Source organism: Papaver somniferum, chromosome 9, assembly GCF_003573695.1.
Source record: "Papaver somniferum cultivar HN1 chromosome 9, ASM357369v1, whole genome shotgun sequence".
NCBI classification, from domain to species: domain Eukaryota; kingdom Viridiplantae; phylum Streptophyta; class Magnoliopsida; order Ranunculales; family Papaveraceae; genus Papaver; species Papaver somniferum.
In genome coordinates this window covers 188,751,729-188,774,336 of record NC_039366.1, presented here as the reverse complement: position 1 = coordinate 188,774,336, position 22,608 = coordinate 188,751,729, and positions in this window count along the sequence as shown.

Here is a 22,608-nt window from a genome sequence, read left to right as displayed (position 1 = left end):
AGATTGGGGCTGCACTGAATTAAAACGTCTAGGATATGGATACCAAAGGACTTAATCTACGTAAAAGTTTAAAAATGCCCTCCACCAATAATAATAGTTATTTCCTCCTCGTTTTTCTTTCTATCTTCTTCTTTTTTCCCAACTCGTTAAAGACCACGATTAATCGTCGATTCTAAGAAGAAAAAAAATCATCGTCGAATAACCTCTTTATAAAAGATGGCGAAGACAACAAAAAGAATCAAAAACAACTCAGTGAAATATCGAATTCAAATTCATCATCCTCAAATGAAGATGAACCTGCAAATCAAGAATTGGTGATGAATGAGTTGAAGCCGACGTTAATATTCCAGAAACGACCGTCATATGGCATGAATCGAAAAACCTACTATTTATTTCTCCTTTTGTTTGGTTATTTTGTACGATTCGGAAAAATTAGGTTTAAAAAACAGTTTCTGAAACTGTTTACGGAGTTCTTATATTCCCAGCCGTAAATCACCCAGGTGGAATTGTCATTGGTAGAGCAAGATAAGAAGAGATGTATCGATGTGCAATTGTGGTTTCTCAACAACCAAATCTAGAGATTTAAGAAGAAAAAATGGCCCAAACATGTGGTATTGCTATTGATAAGGGTAAAGGCAAAATGGGGGAGAAGAAGATGAAGAAGAAGCATCCACCACCAGTACACCACCTAAAGCAAATAGGAGACCTTGGGGTGAGCCAAGTGATCGAACTTGATGGGCTGCAAGAGTTTGTGCCACAAAGGTAATATATAGATCTAAATCTGAGATTGCATATGCTATTTTGATTTAATTATGGATTATTCTTGTAATAATAACATTCTTATGTGTAGGATCACGAGCAAGCGGTCCTGAAACTGAATTACCAACACGCGAAGTTTTGGCCATTGGCCAGAGAGCTCGTAGTTGTTGTGGTCATTTGATATAGAGAACGAATAGAGAACACTGCGAAACTGAGTTAAAGCGATTAGCAAACCTGATAAAGGAGATTTCTTTAAGTATTCAGATGACAATGAAGATGACGATGAAGAATCAAATACTCTCATTGATTTTTCATCTAGGGAGGAGGATGTTCAATTCAATGTTGTTGTCCGAAGCCAAGTAAGAAGTGGTCGAGGTGAAGGAGGTCGAGGTAAAGGTGGTAAAAGTTGTCCGTCCCAAAATGGGATTCTAAGAACTCTACCAGGTACTGCATATTGTCATGAGGATGGATACGCCAGATCAATTGTACCCCTTCAGTTGCCAGTTAACATTATCGTTCGAAACTATTTCCTCCCCCACCCACCAACGACAAGTGTAGGATTAATATATGGTTGACCTTATATGTATTATTACACATCTAAGATGTTTAGGATGACATCTGCTTTTGTTTGGTTTATGAAAAATGAATTGCTAAAGAACCCTATTATTTGTAAATAAAATGATTATGGGGTCGCACTTGATTAAAAAATCTAACATGGATCTGAGGGTACCTAATTTGTGTAAAAGTTTAAAAATGCTCCTAATCAACAATAATTTATTACCTTATTACCCTTTTTTGACTTAACTCTTTATATAGGTGAGGACAAAGAAAACGCGACAAAAAGAATCGAAAACATCCCAATGAACCAGCAAGTTCAAATTCATCATCATCGAATGAAGATGAACCTATAAATCGAGAATTGGTGAATGAAGGTATTGAAGTCGATGCTAATACTCCAGAAATGACTGTTATAAGGCATGAATCGAAAAAATCACTATTTATTTCCTCATCTGTTTAGCTATTTTGTACGATTGAAAATTTTAAGTTTAAAAAACATTTCCTGAAACTGTTTGCGGCTGGGAGTTTTTATATTCCCAGCCGTAAATCTCCCATATGGAATTGTCATTGGTAGAGCAAGAGAAGAAGATACGTTTCAATGTGTGTTGTTATTGATAAGGGTAAAGGTAAAGTGTGGGAGAAGAAGAAATATTCACCACCACCTACAACAAGACAAATCATCAGCGCAGTGGATTTATCGCCTCCCAAAGCGAATGGAATACCTTGGGATGAGCCAATTGATCGACTCGTCTTATTGTTACGAAACTTCATGATCTGCAGGGGTTTGTGCCACAAAGATAATAGATCTAACTCTAAAATTGCATATGTTATTTTGATTTAATTATGTATTATTTGTAACAACAAAATTCTTATGTGTAGAATCACGAGAAAGGCGGTCCCGAAAATGAAACACCGGCAGACGGAGTTTAGGTCGTTGGATAAAGAGCAAGAAAATGTGGCGGTCGTTGGATAGAGAGCACAAACATAGAACATTGCGGGACCGACTTAAAACTATAACCAAACCTGATAAAGGAGATATCTTTTAAGTATTCAGATGAAAATGAGGACGATGATGATGAATCAGATACTCCCAGTAATTCTTTATCTAGGGAGGAAGATGTTCAATTCAATGTTGTTGTCCAAAACCAAGGAAGAGGTGGTCAAGGTGAAGATGGTCGACGTGGACGTGGTAAAAGTGATCGAGGTCAAAATGGACGTGGTCGCGATGGAGATCCGGTAAGAGGTTGTGGAAGAAGATGAACATTCAGATGAAGTTTAGCTATTTTGTACGATTGAAAATTTTAAGTTTAAAAAACATTTCCTGAAACTGTTTGCGGCTGGGAGTTTTTATATTCCCAGCCGTAAATCTCCCATATGGAATTGTCATTGGTAGAGCAAGAGAAGAAGATACGTTTCAATGTGTGTTGCTATTGATAAGGGTAAAGGTAAAGTGTGGGAGAAGAAGAAATATTCACCACCACCTACAACAAGACAAATCATCAGCGCAGTGGATTTATCGCCTCCCAAAGCGAATGTAATACCTTGGGATGAGCCAATTGATCGACTCGTCTTATTGTTACGAAACTTCATGATCTGCAGGGGTTTGTGCCACAAAGATAATAGATCTAACTCTAAAATTGCATATGTTATTTTGATTTAATTATGTATTATTTGTAACAACAAAATTCTTATGTGTAGAATCACGAGAAAGGCGGTCCCGAAAATGAAACACCGGCAGACGGAGTTTAGGTCGTTGGATAAAGAGCAAGAAAATGTGGCGGTCGTTGGATAGAGAGCACAAACATAGAACATTGCGGGACCGACTTAAAACTATAACCAAACCTGATAAAGGAGATATCTTTTAAGTATTTAGATGAAAATGAGGACGATGATGATGAATCAGATACTCCCAGTAATTCTTTATCTAGGGAGGAAGATGTTCAATTCAATGTTGTTGTCCAAAACCAAGGAAGAGGTGGTCGAGGTGAAGATGGTCGACGTGGACGTGGTAAAAGTGATCGAGGTCAAAATGGACGTGGTCGCGATGGAGATCCGGTAAGAGGTTGTGGAAGAAGATGAAGATTCAGATGAAGCATAGGGATCACATCGACATCGGGTACGGTATTGGGGTCGGATGAGGATTCCGATTTATGGAGCTATCGTGGTGTTCGGTTATGGATTATTTTGAATTTTTATTATCTAATATTTTATATGTTGTGTGACAATAGATTTGGACGTATAAGATGCAATTATTTTTTCAGTTATCGACAATAACTTTGCGTTCATGAATGAAATTTAGTGTTTTAATTTTTCTAACTCGAAAAATAATGAGGAAAATTACATTCTCGAAACTCATGGTTGCTTACCGCTAGGTCGATAATTCTCAGAACCTACACGTAAATATTTATAAATGCTTTGCTAAAAACTCGCACATAATATCGGCTATAAATGTTGTCCGTAAACTCAAACTGCGACTTGATTCCTAACCGTAAATTATGTTTACAGTTAGGAAGTCTTGTCGTTAGAGCTTTTGTTGTACCCCTAAATAGTTGACATATTTTTACGGCTAGAATTCCTCGTCATAAATTTTGGATACAGTCGGGATATCTAGCCGTGATATCGGTTACAACTGGGTATTATAGCCATAAGTCCCTTTGCAAAGCCCAAAAAAAATAAGCATATTATAAGCAACTTGTTACAGCTAGGAATTGTAGCCGCAATTCCGGCATAACCCAGAACTGTCGTGCTTACTGTTTGGACTTCTAGCCGTAAATCTGTCAACTACATAATAAGTTTGTTCTTACTTACAGCTAGGTCGACATAGCCATTTTCTAACTGTAAGCACTTGAATTTTCTTTAATAGACAATCTTATTGGCTAAATTTTGAAAAATTGATCCGTTAGAAGACTAATTAGATAGCCATTGAAAAAGATATGGCCGTTTCACCATTTATTTATATAAAAAATAATTCCATCTAACCATATCCATCAATCGTAAATCAAATTCACACTTTCTACATCAATAATCTCCACCCAAATACTTACAATCTCAATGTAATTTACTAAAAAATTGATATACCGAACTTTATTTTGGATGAAGACTTATCCATTTATCAAAATTATGTACTATGTTATCCAAAGAAGGGAGAAGAACGAAGGGTTAGTGAGTGTTAGTTATTGAAAAAAGATTTTATGAAAATTTTTGTAGTGACACCGATAACACTAATAAGCGTGATGGAGTTGATTTGTATCTTTGATTTGGATAAATACGCTGAGAAATTAAAGAGTATATGACTTTACCTCGTATTTGCAATCAACTTCGACTTAGAGGTGAAACTAATATTGAAGTCGTAACTCAAGCTAGGAAGGAATGAAGAAAACGAAGATGTTCATCTTTCAACTATGAAGCTCATTTCACCATCATCAGGGTCTTCTTAATAAATCGTAGGGGATAGTATTTTCAAATTCGTAATGTGGATCAAGTAAGTATTTAATGGATCGTAATGTGGTTTAATGAATAAAAGGAATTATACATTTCAAGTCGTAGTGTATATGTCGAAACTCTAAAAATTTCAAACTAGATTGTCACTTATAACTAGGAAGGTTGCCTTTTAAACTTACTAACCCAGCAGTCCAGACATACATGATTCTGGATTCTATTAAGGTTGGGAATTCTTAATTTCCTAGCCACAACTATAGTTTACGGCTGGCAGTTCTTAAGTTCCCGGTCAATTATCCTCACTTACGGCTTGGATATAGTATTTTCCTCGCGTAAGCAAACTCTATAGCTGGGTCGACATAATTTCTCAGCCGTAAATACAACAAAAAATCCAGATTTATAACGGGTTAAAATCAACAAAATTGTAATAGGAGTTAAGTGTTAGGTTTTTCTGACTATTTTGAGGATACATTTCATCATATTCTTATAAAATTTTCAAAAAAGGTTGAGAAAAGAATTTTCCTTCTCCTTCTTTTAAATAAATAAAACAACAAAAGTTAATTTTCAAAATAAAAACCAAATGATTAAGCTAATTGAATTACCAGTCTAATCAACTCTTTACACTAATTACATCGAGGGCATAGTATCCATTGCCAAAATTGGTTGGATAATGGATTATGGGATTACTACTTCATACCCTTACTATGACATTTTGTGAGCCGAAAAACTCTTCGCTTGGAAAATTGGAAAATAAGACAGACGCTATGGTTTACACATCAATTCAATGTACTTGAATTTGTAGTTCATGGTGCATTTTACATATGCCAGATGACAAAAAACGATGCCTCAGATGATTCACATGTTGTTAGTGGACAAACTCATTTTGGTGAAAATCATAGGAACACGTAGTAGGCAAGTATCAAAATTCTCATTTCAAGTTGGACTGGCAACATTATCCACCTTATACGCTCCTATTTATAGTTTATGCCGTTTTCCAATAATTATATGCCGGGTCCAATTTTACAGGTTCAGCCGATTTGGACAAGATTTCGCTCTAAGGACAGCTGAATCGGTACGTATGAATGAATGGGATAGCGACTGGTTATAATACTCCAGAATGAATGAAACAAAATAATTGCTGCCGCATTCACAAACATATATAAATCCTAAACAGATGACAAAGACAACTTCTATATGACTTGCCCCTCCAAATTAATATCCCCCTTGTAAAGAATATCTCATGTATGTTTGGTACCTTTAAGAAATTGAAGGAACAAAAGCCAACTGAACTCTAGAAAATAGATGGGGAGGGGCTATATGTCAAGATTGCTAATAGGGATATCAGATTCATTAGGGGTGTACCAAAACCAAGATAAGACAAAATAATTTTTCATATAGGACAAAACAGGATTTGCCTTGGCTTGATATACCCCCACTAAACCTGACACCCATTAGCAGTCTTGATATTTTATGTCTATGTTAGCCCACGTAATATTGTGAGGACTTGAAAGAACAAGCCTGGTCATGTATTGTTAACTACATAATGTTTAAATAACGAAAACAGAAAACTGACATATACAATGTACCAACCAATGGAGAGGGTACGACAGTGACAGACTCCTACCTCAACCACAGGTCCCAAATGAATTAGTTGGCTATCTGATTAAAAAATTAGATTACAAGTCCACTAATTTTGTCTTAACTTTGTGTATGTCACGGTAAGATTAACAGATTAGCAAGCTCATACACACACCCTTTCGTATATAGTGTGGGAGACTATGACGTGGCTGTCAAGTGGCCAAGTAAAGATGTGACACAGTGGCGCATTATTAGTGGCTTGGCCAAAGTGTCAGATATGCGGAGTGCATGTCTGAGTTGTAGCTAGACAATGGTATGTGCCAAACAGGGTTTGGATATAGCCAAAGATGCGAGATTAGCATCACGAGATGTCAAATGAGTTTGGCATGTGGCATGTATGCATGTGGCGTGCGGGCATGCAAGCAAGACTTGCATTAGCACACTTGCATCATTGGCAGAATGATGCTCAGCAATGATTGCGCTACTTTGGCTCGCATACGCAATCATTATGCAACGAGGCTGGATGACATGTGCCGGGCACATGGCCTTGACGGTTTCGAGTTGGTTACACGGAAGTTGAGTTGCTTTATGCATAACTGAAGGCTAGGACTTGTTTGTTTAGCTTTAGAGTGGGTTGGCGTCAGGTGGCACAGTTGGCTAACCGCCTGACATAAAGTAAATCTGTAACTGCCTGACAGTTACTTGTAAATAGCTTTTGTAAGGCTATATAATCCTGATCTTGTGAAGGGATTGAGTAATCCGGAACAAGAAGAGTTTGTAACCCTAAGTGTGAAATAAATAAAAGGTTGCGGCCTAGTTTAAAGCTAAGTTCTGTTGGTGCATTAATCCCTTTGTTTTGGCTTATGTTTATGCATCAAGCGGAGTGTGTGCATTTGATTGAAAGCTTGGAAGATTAGTGAGTATAACCTCTATTTAGTATGGGTTGAATAGAGAATTAGTCAAGAAGTTGAAGTATTGGCTAAGTGTGAGTTGGCTGAAATTGTGTTGTGGAGCATAGTTTCCATTGTCAAGTTGGTTGTAGCATTTGGGTGTTGCGAACCTGTGACAATTCGGGTATCAGATCCCTGGTTAAGGGTGTCTCTGTTCACGTTGAGATATAGAAGGCTGATTGAGATCGTTGCATTTGCAGTGAAGGATCCACACTGAGAGTGTAAGACATGGGAAAGTCAAGTCGAAGATCATGCCAAAAGTTCACACTTAGGATATGTGAACGTTATATTCAACAATCTGCAAGCAATAACTGTACGCGAAGGATGGCCTCAAAACAACTTGATAAGGGTGAAACGAGTTGTTTTACATATCAGAACTGCACTAAGGGTACCGGAGATACTGCAAGTGCTGATGAGAAACATCACGGTGCTTGGAAGGCTCAGCATGATATTGGCAGGGGCCAACATCGCAACATCAGTCGTTTGCTAGGGAGCAAAGCACACACAAAGAAGAAATTGTCTTCTGGACTGATGTACATTGATGTGAAGATCAATGGAGAATGGGTATTAGCGATGGCTGATACTGGTGATACCAAGTCCTTTGTACATCCAAACGTTGCCATGGCATTGAACTTAACATTTACTAGCGCGGCTATCACCATCAAACTGTTAACGCAGAACCACAAGCCAGTCGAACGAAAGTTCGCAATGCAGATGTGCAAGTTGGAGAATGGAAAGGAAAACTAGATTTTCTAGTGATGGTCATGGATGATTTTGACCTGATTTTGGGCATGGATTTCTTTTGCGCGGCGAAGGCGTCGCCATTACCTCATAGAAATGGGATATTGATACAACACCCTCAATACCCATGTTTTGTCCCTATGGTGAGACAAAAAGAACCAGACAAGACACTTAAGCCATGTTTGTCTGCGGATCAGGTGAACGAGGGTATGCGCCACGGCTTGGCTACTTTCCTATGCTTGTTGGTTGAGATAAAACCAGGAAAGGTAGTAGAAGTTGAGGATGGAATAGCTGAGGTCTTAGAAGAGTTTGCAGACATGATGCATGCAGAACTGCCTAAGACGCTACCACCGCGGCGTAGGATCGATCATATGATTGAGTTGGTGCCAGGGGCGAGGCCGCCCGCACAAGCAACGTATCGTATGTCAACGCTAGAGCTTGAGGAGATGCGCAAGCAGATTTCTGAACTGTTGGAGGTAGGCTACATACAACCGTATAAAGCTCCATTTGGTGCTCCGGTTCTGTTCCAAAAGAAGCTAGATGGCTCGCTTCGTATGTGTGTTGATTATAGGTCTTTGAAAAACTAACTGTTAATAACAAGTACCCAATTTTTCTAGTGGCAGACTTGTTTGATCGGTTGTCCAAAGCTAAATTTTTCACCAAGTTGGATTTACGCTCAGGTTATTACCAAGTGCGCATAGCAGAAGGGGATGAACCAAAGACTGCAATGGTAACAAGGTATGGCTCATTTGAATACCGTGTGATGCCATTCGGCTTGACGAATGCTCCAGCAACATTTTGCAACCTGATGAATGATGTGTTTGCTGAGTACATTGACCGCTTTTTAGTGGTATACTTGGATGACATAGTCATTTACAGTGAGACTTTGGAAGAGCATGCGCTGCATCTTCATAAAGTGTTTGCAAAGCTTAGAGAAGCAAGTTTGTATGTGAAGAAGGAAAAGTGTGAGTTTGCCTAGACCACAATTACTTTCCTTGGCCATGTGATATCGCAAGGGTGCGTGCATATGGACCAGAAAAAGGTAGAGAGCATTACGGATTGACCTGAGCCAAATAAGCTTGGAGAGCTTCGTTATTTATTGGGTTTAGCTAACTATTACCGATGCTTCATAGTTGGCTATTCAAAGAAAGTAGCCCCATTGACAGATTTGTTCAGGAAAGACAAATCATGGGCATGGACTGACAAGTGTCAACGGTCATTCGATGCATTGAAGGAAGCGATCTCGACAGAACCATTTCTTCGCTTGCCTAGCTTCGATTTACCATTTTAAGTGCGCACTGATGCTTCAGACATGGCTCTAAGGGGAGTCTTGGTGAAAGATGACCATCCAGTGGCTTACGAGAGTCGTAAGCTTAATGATGTTGAAGGGAGATACACTGTGCATGAGAAAGAAATGTTGGCAGTGATACACTGCCTAAGAACGTGGCGCCATTATTTGTTGGGAACTTATTTCATCATAAGGACAGATAATGTGACCATTACGTTCTTTTCCAGACAGAAGAAACTTTCGCCAAAACAAGCAAGGTGGCTTGACTTTTTGAGCGAGTTCGACTACAAGTTCGAGCATAAGCCAGGAAGGCTTAATTCTGTATCATATGCATTAAGCAGAAAGTTGGTGGCAGAATATGTTGCGACACTGACCACGATTGAGGCAGAGTTTTTGCCTCGAATCAAAGAAGAGACGAAGAATGATCAGGCATGTGTGCGCCTGACAAAGCAAATCAGTGATATGGGATGGTTCGTCGATATTGGCTAGATGATGGAGTCATTTACGCCAAAGGAGGAAGAATTTATGTACCTAATTCAGGTGGACTGAGAAGGGAACTCTTGCTAGAGACGCATGATTCCATTTGGGCTAGTCATACAGGCATGGAACGAACACATGCTTTGTTAGCTCGTTCCTATTACTGGCCTAAGATGGAAGAAGATGTTGAATTGTATGTGAAGACATACTTAGTGTGTCAACTGGATAAGACGGAAAGGAGAAATGTATCAGGATTGCTACAACCTTTGTCGATTCCAGACAAGCCATGGCAGTGCTTGTCGATGGACTTTATTAACGGGCTGCCAAAGGTGCAAGGCTTTAGCTCGATAATGGTCGTCGTTGATCGCTTTTCGAAGTATGTTACATTCATTTCCTGTCCCCATTCTTGTAATGCAGGCGTTCCAGCGGATCTTTTCTTCAAGAATGTAGTGAAGTATTGGGGACTTCCTCGAGATATTGTGAGTGATAGAGATTTACGGTTTACAGGAAAGTTTTGGACCACCTTGTTTGGAATGCTTGGTTCCGAACTAAAGTTTTCTACTAGCAATCACTCCCAAACCGATGGTCAGACAGAGCGGATAAATGCATTGCTAGAAGATTACTTGCGTCATTATGTGACGGCAAGCCATGGAAATTGGGTGGCGTTGATGGATACGACCCAATTTTGTTACAATTTGCACAAGAGTTCAGCAACGGAGCTGATTCCTTTCGAGTTAGCAACATGCCAGCATCCATTAACCCCTCATGAGGTGCCAAAGGCTAAGAAGTAAGGTTCCTGTCCAGCAGCTTATCGTTATGCAAGGTCAAAGACGGAGATGACTGAGCAGGCGCTTGATAGTTTATCAAAGGCGCAAAGACGAATGAAGAAGTATGCTGATTTGCATCGCAGAGATGTAGAATTTGAGGTGGGAGACATGGTGCTGCTAAAGCTAACGCCCAAATTTTGGAAGAAGATTTCTAGCAAGACAGTGCATGGTCCCTTTAAAGTGATGAAAAGAGTTGGTAAGGTGGATTACAGACTTGAGTTGCCGAAAAGGTTGAAAGTACACCCCAATTTTCATGTCAGTTTCTTAAAGAAGTACCATTGATTTGCTGGACACTTCAAGACGACAAGCGAAGCGTGCACCACCAGTAATCAGATCACAATTCGACAAGAAAGTTGAGGCAATACTTGATCATCGAGTTTTGGGGAAAAGTAAGAAGAATAGGAGAACTTATTTTATGATTAAGTGGAAAGGGTTGCCAGACTCCGAAGTTTCTTGGGAGAAGGATACTACATTGTGGCAATTTGAAGAACAAATTCAAGCTTACTTACAGCAAAAGGAATCGACGAGGGCGTCGAGTTCAGCTGGTGGGGGAGGTCTATGACATCGCTGTCAAGTGGCCAAGTAAAGATGCGACAAAGTGGCGCATTATCAGTGGCTTGGCTAAAGTGTCAGATATGCGGAGTGCATGTCTGAGTTGCAGCTAGACAATGGCATGTTCCAAACAGGGTTTGGACATAGCCAAAGATGCGAGATTAGCATCACGAGATGCCAAATGAGTTTGGCATGTAACCTGTATGCATGTGGCGTGCAGGCATGCAAGCAAGACTTGCATTAGCACACTTACATCATTGGCAGAATGATGCTCAGCAATGATTGCGCTACTTTGGCTAGCAGACACAATCATTATGCAACAAGGCTGGATGACATGTGTCGGGCACATGGCCTTGACGGTTTCGAGTTGGTTACACGGAAGTTGAGTTGCTTTATGCATAACTGAAGGCTATGACTTGTTTGTTTAGCTTTAGAGTGGGTTGGCGTCAGTTGGCACAGTTGGCTAACCGCCTGGCATAAAGTAAATCTGTAACTTCCTGACAGTTACTTGTAAATAGCTTTTGTAAGGCTATATAAGCCTGATCTTGTGAAGGGATTTGGTAATCCGAAACAAGAAGAGTTTGTAATCCTAAGTGTGCAATAAATAAAAGGTTTCGGCCTAGTTTAAAGTTAAATTTTGCTGGTGCATTAATCCCTTTGTTTTGGCTTATGTTTATGCATCAAGCAGATTGTGTGTATTTGATTGAAAGCTTGGAAGATTAGTGAGCAGAACCTCTATTTAGTATGGGCTGCATAGAGAATTAGTCAAGAAGTTGAAGTATTGGCTAAGTGCGAGTTGGCTGAAATTGTGATGTGGAGCATAGTTGCCATTGTCAAGTTGGTTGTAGCATTTGGGTGTTGCGAACCTGTGACAACAACCAAGATAGGGGGTCGATTCTTACTAAGGGAGGTTGGATCCCCTATTTAACTCTGTATCAGAGTGAGATGAGAATCATGTTGTTGGGATGATGGTTAGATAAGCAGTGTGACTTGTTTAGCTGGCTGGGTCCGTTTAGGGAAGTTTTCCCAATTATGCCGAATTAAAAGAAAAGAAAAAACACATATACATCCGTCTAGAAGATTTTCTTAGTATGTTTTTCAATATTTTTTCTTTTCTTGACCGGCATCGAAAATTCATTGATCAAAAATTAAGAGGATACAAAAGCTTACAGAGAACTGAAGCTTTTTGGCCAATTTACAATTACACCTTGACACCTTGGCATTTCAAAATCCTTAAAAGACTAAATACCAAGTGAAGATAGTATATTTTGCCATATTTTGAACTACCACACTTGTGCTTTGTTTGCTGCTACAGACCCTTGCATTTCTTTCTATCCACATGCTCCAACATCTTAACACAAAAATCATATTCCAAATTTGTTGTTGTTGTTTTGTATCTAAATATAAATTCGAAGAGAAGATCACTGTTCTAAAATCCTTGGGAATTGTAAAGTTCCAATGCAGCTTTTCCATGAAACATTCTCATATTTTAGCTGAAAAAAGAAAGTGCAAGAGAAGATGACTGACATTGACAGAAAAGGCAATTCTGTGGAGCACTAATACTCCTCATTTGAAACATATCTCTGGCTAGCAAGGTATTATGAACCAAAGATCATAAGAAAAAATAGATTTCAGGTGGATATTTGTATTTCCAAATGACACTAAAAATATAGTCTTGAACCTGATTTTCTGTTGAACTTATAATATGATAATAAGTTGTTATGACAGAGAAATGTCCTTTTTTGAAAATTTTCTAAGTAATCACATCCTCCACATTACTTAAAATAATAATTAACTGAATGTTTATCGATAAATTATGAAGTTCATTCCGAATTATTTCATTCAATCTTCTAGGTAGAGGTAAACTCCAATTTCCACGTGTTTACAAGGGAAATTGGAATAATAAACCTACATGCGGTAGTACCTGGGATAAATAAATCTACTGCATTCTTTTCTTTGGATCTTGTTAGACTAAATAGATTTAGATATATTCTACTTGTAGAGGTATCTCCAGAAGTCACTTATCCACCCAAAAGCCGACACTACTATCAAAACTTACTTTGAATCTAATAGACTCTTGAAGATAGAGCTTGTTTTCGTGATGTCTCTCCAAACAAATATACCATAAGTAATTTTTAAAAGTTTAGAAAACCAACCATTAGTTTCATTTCCATACTTCCTAACTATCGCTTATCTCCATAAAGTTTTTTTTCAATCGCAAATCTCCAATGCCACATTATTAACAAAACTTGGCCTTTCGTCTTTTTTACGGTTTTTATGCATAATCCACCAAAATTCTCTCTTTTAGAAAAAGTTTCTCACTTGACTAAATGCATTTTCATGTTTTCTTTGTTATCAATCCAAATAAATCTCTCATCAACTTCTTTATTTTCTTATCCAGATGGAAATAACTTTCATATAAACATATGTAACAGATAAGCATAAAAACTATGCTTATCTTTGTTACGCTTTTTCTTTTAAAATCATAACAAAAATAAATAATAACTATGAGTTTAGATGGTATTGCGCACATGATGTATCTCTTCAACTATATGTTTTTGTGAATAATAAATGTATTCATGTTCAAATTCTTCTTTCTTCTGGATTAGTGAATGAAATGAGTGTAAAAATAAGCGGGGGTTGGGGGTGTAGGTTTTAAACTTGATATATATCAAGCCTATGATACTCTTAGCTTGGATTTTCTTATTGAAGTTCTTAAAAGATTTGATTTTTCCTTGGTTTCTGCAAGTAGTTAATGGTGCTTCTTAATATTGTTAAAGTTATCTACTATGGTGAATGGGCAACCTATGGTGTACTTTGGAGCTGGAAAGGGCCTTAAACACGGTGACCCGTTATGTCTTATTTTATGTGTCATTGTTGCTAACGTTCGGTATCCAACCTTCTTATATGTTTGCAGATGACAATTTTATCTTTTACAATGGTGGTGAAACTAGTTTAATTAATTTAAGAAATTTATTGATGGTTATCAAGTTGCTTCTGGTCAAATAGTTAGTGCTTTGAAGGGAAAATGTTATGTCGATGGCACCTCAAAAATTAGGAAGAATCAGATAGTGAGTTTATGCAGATGAGTCTTGCTTCCTTTTCAGATAAGTCCCTTGGTATTATGGTCATGCCAATAAAAGTAAAAGCTTCACATCTATGGTATTTTATGAATTATTTTAAGAAAAACTTGTTGTCTGGGTGGGTAAACTTCTATCTTTGTAAGATATATTAACTCTTATAAATGTTCTCACTAATATTATTATTTATAACATATCCTTATATAAATGGTCTCAGAAGATTATCATAATTAATTATTTATATACATATATGTTTATAATTAATTATTGCTTGGGATAAAATGTGGGCGCCAAAAGAAAAAAGGTAGGTTGGAAGTTATAAGATTTGAGGATATTAACAAGGATCTTCTTATGAAGCAATATGAAGCAACTGTGGAAAATTTAAACTTCTACTACAATATGAGCTAAAATTTTCTTGGCTAAGTACAAAGACAATAAGGGTAATCAGATCTCGTATGACAGACAATTATCTATTTAACCTGGTATTAGATAGGTTATTCAATATATAGAGAAAAATACCTGATGGTTGGTAAGGAATTAAGAGAACAATAATATATAGAATGATATATGCATTTTGGAGAATGCAATTGGCAAATTATACTAATGAATATAATGAACATCACAGTATTATGGTAAGCAATCTGATAGTTAATATTCATTGGGTTATACCTAAGGAGTTGTTTCAACTTTTCTCAATTGATGATTTGACATGTATTAAATCTGGAGTTGATCAAATGGTTTTGAGTGGTAATCAAAATGGTGTTTCTAGTGAATAATATTGTTGAAATTGACAAAATCCATGAACCTAAAATGAATTGGTAAAAAAATGTGGAATCGTTATCTCTATCTTTATATTGCTTGTATCATTTGGAAGATTTTAAGACAAGCTTGTGTTACTGATGAAAATTTTAAAAACGAGGGTTTCAGTTTATTTTCAAGGTGTTACATCTATCATAAGGAGCAAAACAAAATTGACCATTTGTTACGACATTGTGATTTTATTCATATTCTCTGCAAAATACAATTGACCATTTGACTCGTTATCTTGATGATATCATCCTTTGTGTTCTGATGGATGGCTTCTTGTACCGTAACTGGAAACGCCGGGGGTACAAAAATACACCACCAACTTTTTCTCAGGCAATCTGTATGGACAAACTTAACACAACTCTGAGAGTAAAAACTCAATCAAGGAAAGTTCCTAGAGTTATATCACTCTCTCTCGTTGTTAGAACGTTTACAGAATTGAATCCGTGAACCTAACTACAAAGAGAGTTCTTGGACGGTACCAAAGACCAATATCCAAGTCTTTTCCAACTAACAAGGTTGGACCTAGCTATTGTGATTGATCAATGCACAACCTATGATATTTCAATTATAAAGATAAACAATATAATACAGAATAGGAAATAACACAAACACCATAAGTTTTGTTGACGAGGAAACCGCAAATGCAGAAAAATCCCTGGACCTAGTCCAGATTGAACACCAAACTGTATTAAGCCGCTATAGACACTAGCCTACTACCAATTAACTTCGGTCTAGATATAGTTGAGCCCGAAATCAGTTTCCCACTGATTCAGGTACAGTCGCGCTCCTTACGCCTCTTGAATCCCAGCAGGACTCTGCGCAATTTATTCCCTTAGACGGTCTCACACCAACTAAGAGTTGCTTCAACTCAATTGAAGACTTTAAACCAAATCTGCCTCCCACAGATTAAGCATATTTATTGATTTCCTGATTTATGATCTAAATGGATGATCAGATCAAATGATAGATTCAGGTGATGGAAATCGATAACAACTTAGACAAAAGTATGGCTATCCTAAAAATCCGGACTTATGCAACCCGAAGTGCAGCCTAGATTATTATTCACCTCACAAGTATAAAACTTGCGGAATCAACAAAGTATGAGACGAAGAAACTTTTTTTGTTACTATCTATCTTGATTGATGGAGCAAGGCTCTACAAACAATCAAGATCAGGATACTCAAGTATCAAGATAAAAGATAATTGTACCTGGATTCACGAATCCCAATGAAGTCTTTGTAGTCGTTAAACCTTAAAATGGTTTATGGAGAGGATGACTCTAGGTACAACTAGGACACACCAAAAAGTAGTATCAGGATTCGAAGATCCCAGTTGCCAAGAGTTCCCCTTATATAGACTCCAAAGCCTAAGTTGCTTTAGGTTTAAGCTAAGATAACTTTGGATCCAAGCAATCAATATTCACCGTTAGATAAAAGCTTTGAATCTTATTCACATATACAAGATATACACTATGGTTAGGTAAACCGTAACCGGACCGTGTATAAAGACTAGCTATGTTCAATATGGTTAGCCGAAACTAGCCTGTTTGAACTTAAAAGCTTAACACTCATTTTCATGTTCACAGGACATTAATATTGAGTAGAATTATGTGATCAAATGAGTTTAGTGTTAATTAGAGAATTTATCAAATAGAAATTACTTCAACGAAATAATTTAATCGCAATTGAATCATAATCGACATAGTTTGTAAATGTAAAAAGTACAAGTACTTGAACTGTTCGCGAATCAGATGAGTCATAGTACGTGGACCGGTTTGAAAACTTACATGCAATGACCGCGTTTCAGAGTCAACAGAACTACTCAGTTCATAAACCGGTTTGCACACTTATGCAATCACCGAGTTTCAGACTCTTACAGAACTTTTTAGTTCACGTACCGGTTTGCAAACTTTGAACTAATTAAAAGATCCGGAGTCTACGGAAATTTTTAGTTCACGCCGGTTTGCAAACTTTGGACCTTTGCCGGTTTCGGAGTTCACAAAACGTTCAGTTTACGTATCGGTTTGGGTACTAAACTGGTTCTAGAACATATAACTGTTTTGGCTCGCATACCGGTTTGATTATTTTAATCTGGTTCCCTTACCACAGTTCCACAATGGTTTGTATACGAATATACATACCTATCCGGATCACGAAACAAACATATTTTCCCATGATGTGCATACGAGTATGCATATCACACAAATTTGAAAGTCGATTTATAGCTACTCGGCGACGTGTACGAATACATGTAATACATCTTCATACAAATTCCGAATGTAGTTGTTCTATATTTCTCTAAATCGATTCGAAACATTTCTGAATAAGATCAATGACACATATTACTGTTTCACGCTATTTTCGAACGATAATCTTGAATCATGGTTTGGTTCCGAACAATAAATTGTTCTCCACTGAATTTGATAAAGTATGGACAAATATTCATTAAGCTTAGTCATTATATTTCGAGAAATTCGTAAACTAAATAATTAGTTCTCGACTCGAAATTCTTGTCTATGTAATCTAGTCTAATTAGTTATGCGACAATCGTCTCAAGATAGAAAAGTGAATATAACTTGAGAAATAAGTGGTTCAGTCTTCACTGACCTTTTGTTGTTGAAGTTCCCTAAAATATTCGGTTGATCTTCGCCTTCAAATGGTATAATGCAAATGATGACTGGTTCATTTCTGAACTCCACCATCCTAGACCGATACTTAACTAATTGTAGACTAGAAATCAAGATATAGTTTTTACAACTAAATTTGACAACAAGCTTCATATAGCAACACTTGTGAGTTCGACCGAGCAATGCTATAACAGTAGCCACATTATTTGACTCTGAAAATGCGGGGGTCTAACAACCACACCCAATAATTCGTTTGGCAATCTGAGAGGACTTACTCCAATACACTTTCTAGATAATCAACTAGACAGTCAGACTCAATCTAGAGTAAAGTATATCAAAGAGTTTAATATCTCTAACTCTTAATTCAATCCACAATCAGCAAATAGAAATCTGCGAGCCCGATTGAATATAGGAGGAGTAACTTGAACGGTACCAAATACCAATGTTCAAGTGTCAATCAATTTAAATCAACAACCCAAGGTCGGATATTCTAATTGATTGAACTTAACGCACAACCTGTGATATTTCAATTATATAACAAAATATAATGTGGAAAAGAAATAACACAGACACCAGAAGTTTTGTTAACGAGGAAACCGCAAATACAGAAAAACCCCGGGACCTAGTCCAGATTGAAAACCACAATGTATTATGCCGCTAAAGACACTAGCATACTAACAATGAACTTCGGTCTATATTGTAGTTGAACCCTAATCAATCTCACACTGATTCAAGGTACAATTGCGTTCCTTCCGTCTCTGATCCCAGCAGGACACTACGCACTTGATTGCCTTAGATGATCTCACCCACAACCAAGAGTTGCTACGACCCAAACTCGAAGACTTGATTAAAAAATTTGTCTCAGACAGAAAAGTCCATAGAATAAAAAAACTGTCTCCCACAGAAATACCCAAGAGTTTTTGTTCCGTTTTTTGATAAATCAAGGTGAACAGGAACCAATTGATAACCCGGACTTATATTCCCGAAGAATAGCCTAGTATTATCATTCACCTCACAATAATCTAAATCGTATGATGGCGAAACTAGATATTGTGAAATCACAAACGATGAGACGAAGGTGTTTGTGATTACTTTTTATCTTGCCTATCAGATATTAAATCTCGAGCAATTCTTAGAGAAGATAGTACTCAAACGATAGAATCGGGCAAGATTAGAACACACAACTACAAAAAGAAATATTTGGGTATGGCTTCACAGTCCCAATGAAGTCTTTGAAGTCGTCAACCTACATGGTCTCGATAGAAACCTAAGGTTAAAGGAGAAGCGACTCTAGTTGATGCAACTAGTAACACACATGAGGTGTGAGGATTTGGTTTTCCAGTTGCTAGAGTTCTCCTTTATATTGTTTTCAAATCAAGGTTTGCAATCCAAGTTACCTTGGTAACAAAGCATTCAATATTCACTGTTAGATGAAAAACCTGATTCAACCAAGCTAATATATTTCAACCGTTAGATCGAACTTAGCTTGTTACACACAAATATATGAATTGTACCCTCATTTAGGTTTATATAAACGAAGTTATCCATATGATTACTCTCATATCAACCTTATTCATTTTAACCATAACTAGTTCAAATGACTCAAATGAAACTAATTAAATATCCGTTGAATTTATATATTCTCATAGAAGTATACAAGAACACAATTGAAGAAAAATCAGTTTTATTCACTCGAATCAGTTCATGAACATTATAGCCATGGTTGGCAAAGATTGCATTCCTTATTTTATCAATGTTTAAGTTCATGTACAACCGATTTTAGAAAATAACCAACTCAAGTATGCAAACGGGTACGCATATTTAAGTAGCCTGACCGATTTTGGTTACGCCAGTACACGTACGGGTGCGCATACCAATTCACACTTCCAAACTCCCGCAGAAATTCACGGACATGAGGCTTCCGCCAGTATGCGTACGGGTACGCATACTTTCCCGGACATCCAACAAACGCCAGTTGAAATAACCGATTTTAGAACTTTAACATTCAAGTATGCAAACGGTACACATACTTGAAATACCCGGACTAAGATTGGGTTTCGCCAGTACGCAAACGGGTACGCGAACTTTAAATCGCAACAGAAATTCTCGGACATGAACCTGTACGCCAGTACACAAACTGGTACACATACTTAAGTTCCCGGGTTTCTCAAACCAACAAGTACACAAAAGGATGCGCATACTATGGTTCCCGGACATGGATTACATATATGCAAGAGTGCACAACATGACATATCCAATAATGGTTAAGTGTTCTAAACTCTTATTTCAATCATTGAAACTTTCTTAGAGGATGACAATAGCCGTTTTCACACTATTAGCATCAAAGCAATTTTTGAAGTTATTGAAATAATCATAACGAAACATTCCAAGACAACACCAAATGATTGTATCACACAAACCATGTAAGATGTTACTCGGTAATTTTCACATGATACAAGATGAACTTGGTCGAAGCGAAAGCTTGCCAACACATATTTCGAGAAATATGTAAGCGAGATAAACTCAGCTTGAAATCTCAAATGTGTATATAGAAAACTATATCGTAATACGACTTATGTCTCAATATAGGAGATAGAGTAGGGATAAACTTTCCAAGTGATGGATGAGTTTAAGTCTCCACATACCTTTTGTCGATGAAGTTCCACAAGCTCCCCTTAGTAGTTCTTCGTCTTCAAATGATGAACGTCGTGAAGTCTAAGCTCAACTACACAATCTATGTCCTAGTCCGAGACATCTATAAATAGGCTAGAAATCAAGACTTATAGTTTTGATCACTAATATTGACAAACATGCTTGAGATAGCAACGCATGCGAGTTCGACCGAGAAGCGCTCTAACAGACTCCCACTGAGCAGGCTCTTCAAACGTCCATGAGTGCATATACAGATTTTTCCTCGTACGGATCCAAAAATTCCTTCAAGAAATAAACCACGGTTTTCTGGTAATCCTTTTTCCAAATATCAATGAAACTCTCCAGACAAGATTTGAACTCTTCCTCGGAAAATGTACCATCATGTCCCAATGATGTTGAAAATCCTTCCACGTTAACTCATTCTCTTCACATTCTTTGGCTTGATTATTTTTTTCCTTTTCTCTTTCCTCCAGAGTTAATTTCTTAAGACGCTCATCTACAGCCTTTTGTGGCTTTGGATTTTGGATATGACCTTATAATTACTTCTGATATTGCATTATATGTGCCATGTGCAAAGAAAATGCTTGGCACCCGGGAAAACTACCCCTATGACATCCATTAGTACTTGGTCCTTATCCGTTACTATGATCCTAGGAGTTTGATCACTATTGTATATCTCCTTCAAGGTCTCTAACATCCAAATAAAACTCACATCATTCTCCCGATCAGTAAATCCCAAGTACACCGTGAAATTTTGCTTATCGGAAGTGTGGAAAGCAATGTTTAACAACGAAATGTTGTACTTGTTTTTCTTGTATGTACAATCTATTAACGAAACTTGGTAGAACCATTGGGAAATTTTTATCATATCCAAATAAAACGAATCACTTTACCTTCCATTACCTGCTTTCCCCATTGTGTAGCTGTTTTGATCGGCTAACCACTAAGATTGTTGCATAACCTCTCTATCATTACATACCTCCCCCTTAAGGATGCTCTTGCCACGTAAATTTGTCTTAAAAATGGACAAGTTATTCACATCATCCTATGCCGTCACTTGGTTTAGATGATTTCTTCGACTTTACTGTTGCCAATTGATGTGATTTTAACCCACAAATGTCAGTGTGTCCAATAAGAGATTCCGCCATGATTATGACAACCATTCATTACTTTAGAGAGCTTGTGTACACCATTGGGTCTATTAACTATAATATCAAATGGGCATCCATACTTCTTTGATTTAGTCATGTAGACCCTAGTCGTCTTCTTCACCTGCGGTTTGTCCTTTACCCCGTGAATTTCTTGATTTCCACCTTTCTCGCAGACAATTTATAAACAATCATAGCTTGAATGACGGCTTAAAACTAATGCACAATTGATCTCTATGCCCTTATCCAAAAACCATTGCTTTGCATTATCCCTCTTTCACCATACCAAATCAGTGTAATAGTGCGCAAAGGTGTCAGGCTCCATCTAAGATATGGGTTCAGATTGATCTTCATCGAGCACTTCAACAATCTACAACATATATCAACAAGTTAGGGAAACAGAATCGGTACATGAGTAAAAGTCGAGCAGACTGATTCTAGACAACCGGTATATAAATATAAATATTTAAACTTATTGTTGACTTGCTGATTTTTGGGGGAAAGTTCCAAAAAACAATAATCGGTTCACTTTGCATGATATGTAATCTGATTCATGTTTGGGCTGAGAATGCATTTTTATGTGCACTTTTGACTCTACACCCGGATTACATATAAACATACATCGGCCGATTATAAATTTGGGTATTTTTTGGAAATATCCAAGTGAAGGAATCATGGTGTTACTTTTCCACCGATTCTGGGTTATAATTGATAGGAAAAAAATTAAAATTTTGAAACTTTTTCCAGTTAGGGTGATTATTAGTTGCAAATACATGTTTAACGCATACCTGACCAATAGAAGGATTATGACCTTTATTTTCCCTATAATATTATTCTTGTGCTACAATAATATCCTCAATTATGCTTTGGTTGACATAGTCTTCTTCATTCAACAAATAACCCAAATTCGTAGGATCACAATCATAATTATCTGATGCACCCACTTCTTCGTCACTACTAGATTCCTCGTCGTCGTTATAAAGTTTCATTTTTGCTAACAAAATCACAAAGTCTAGTGTTCTTTATTTCCTCTACTTCTTCTTTTCCAAACCTTAGAAGAGGAAATGAATCTCTATTTTAATTCTAAAACTATAATCAAATTCAAACACTAATTAATTTAATTG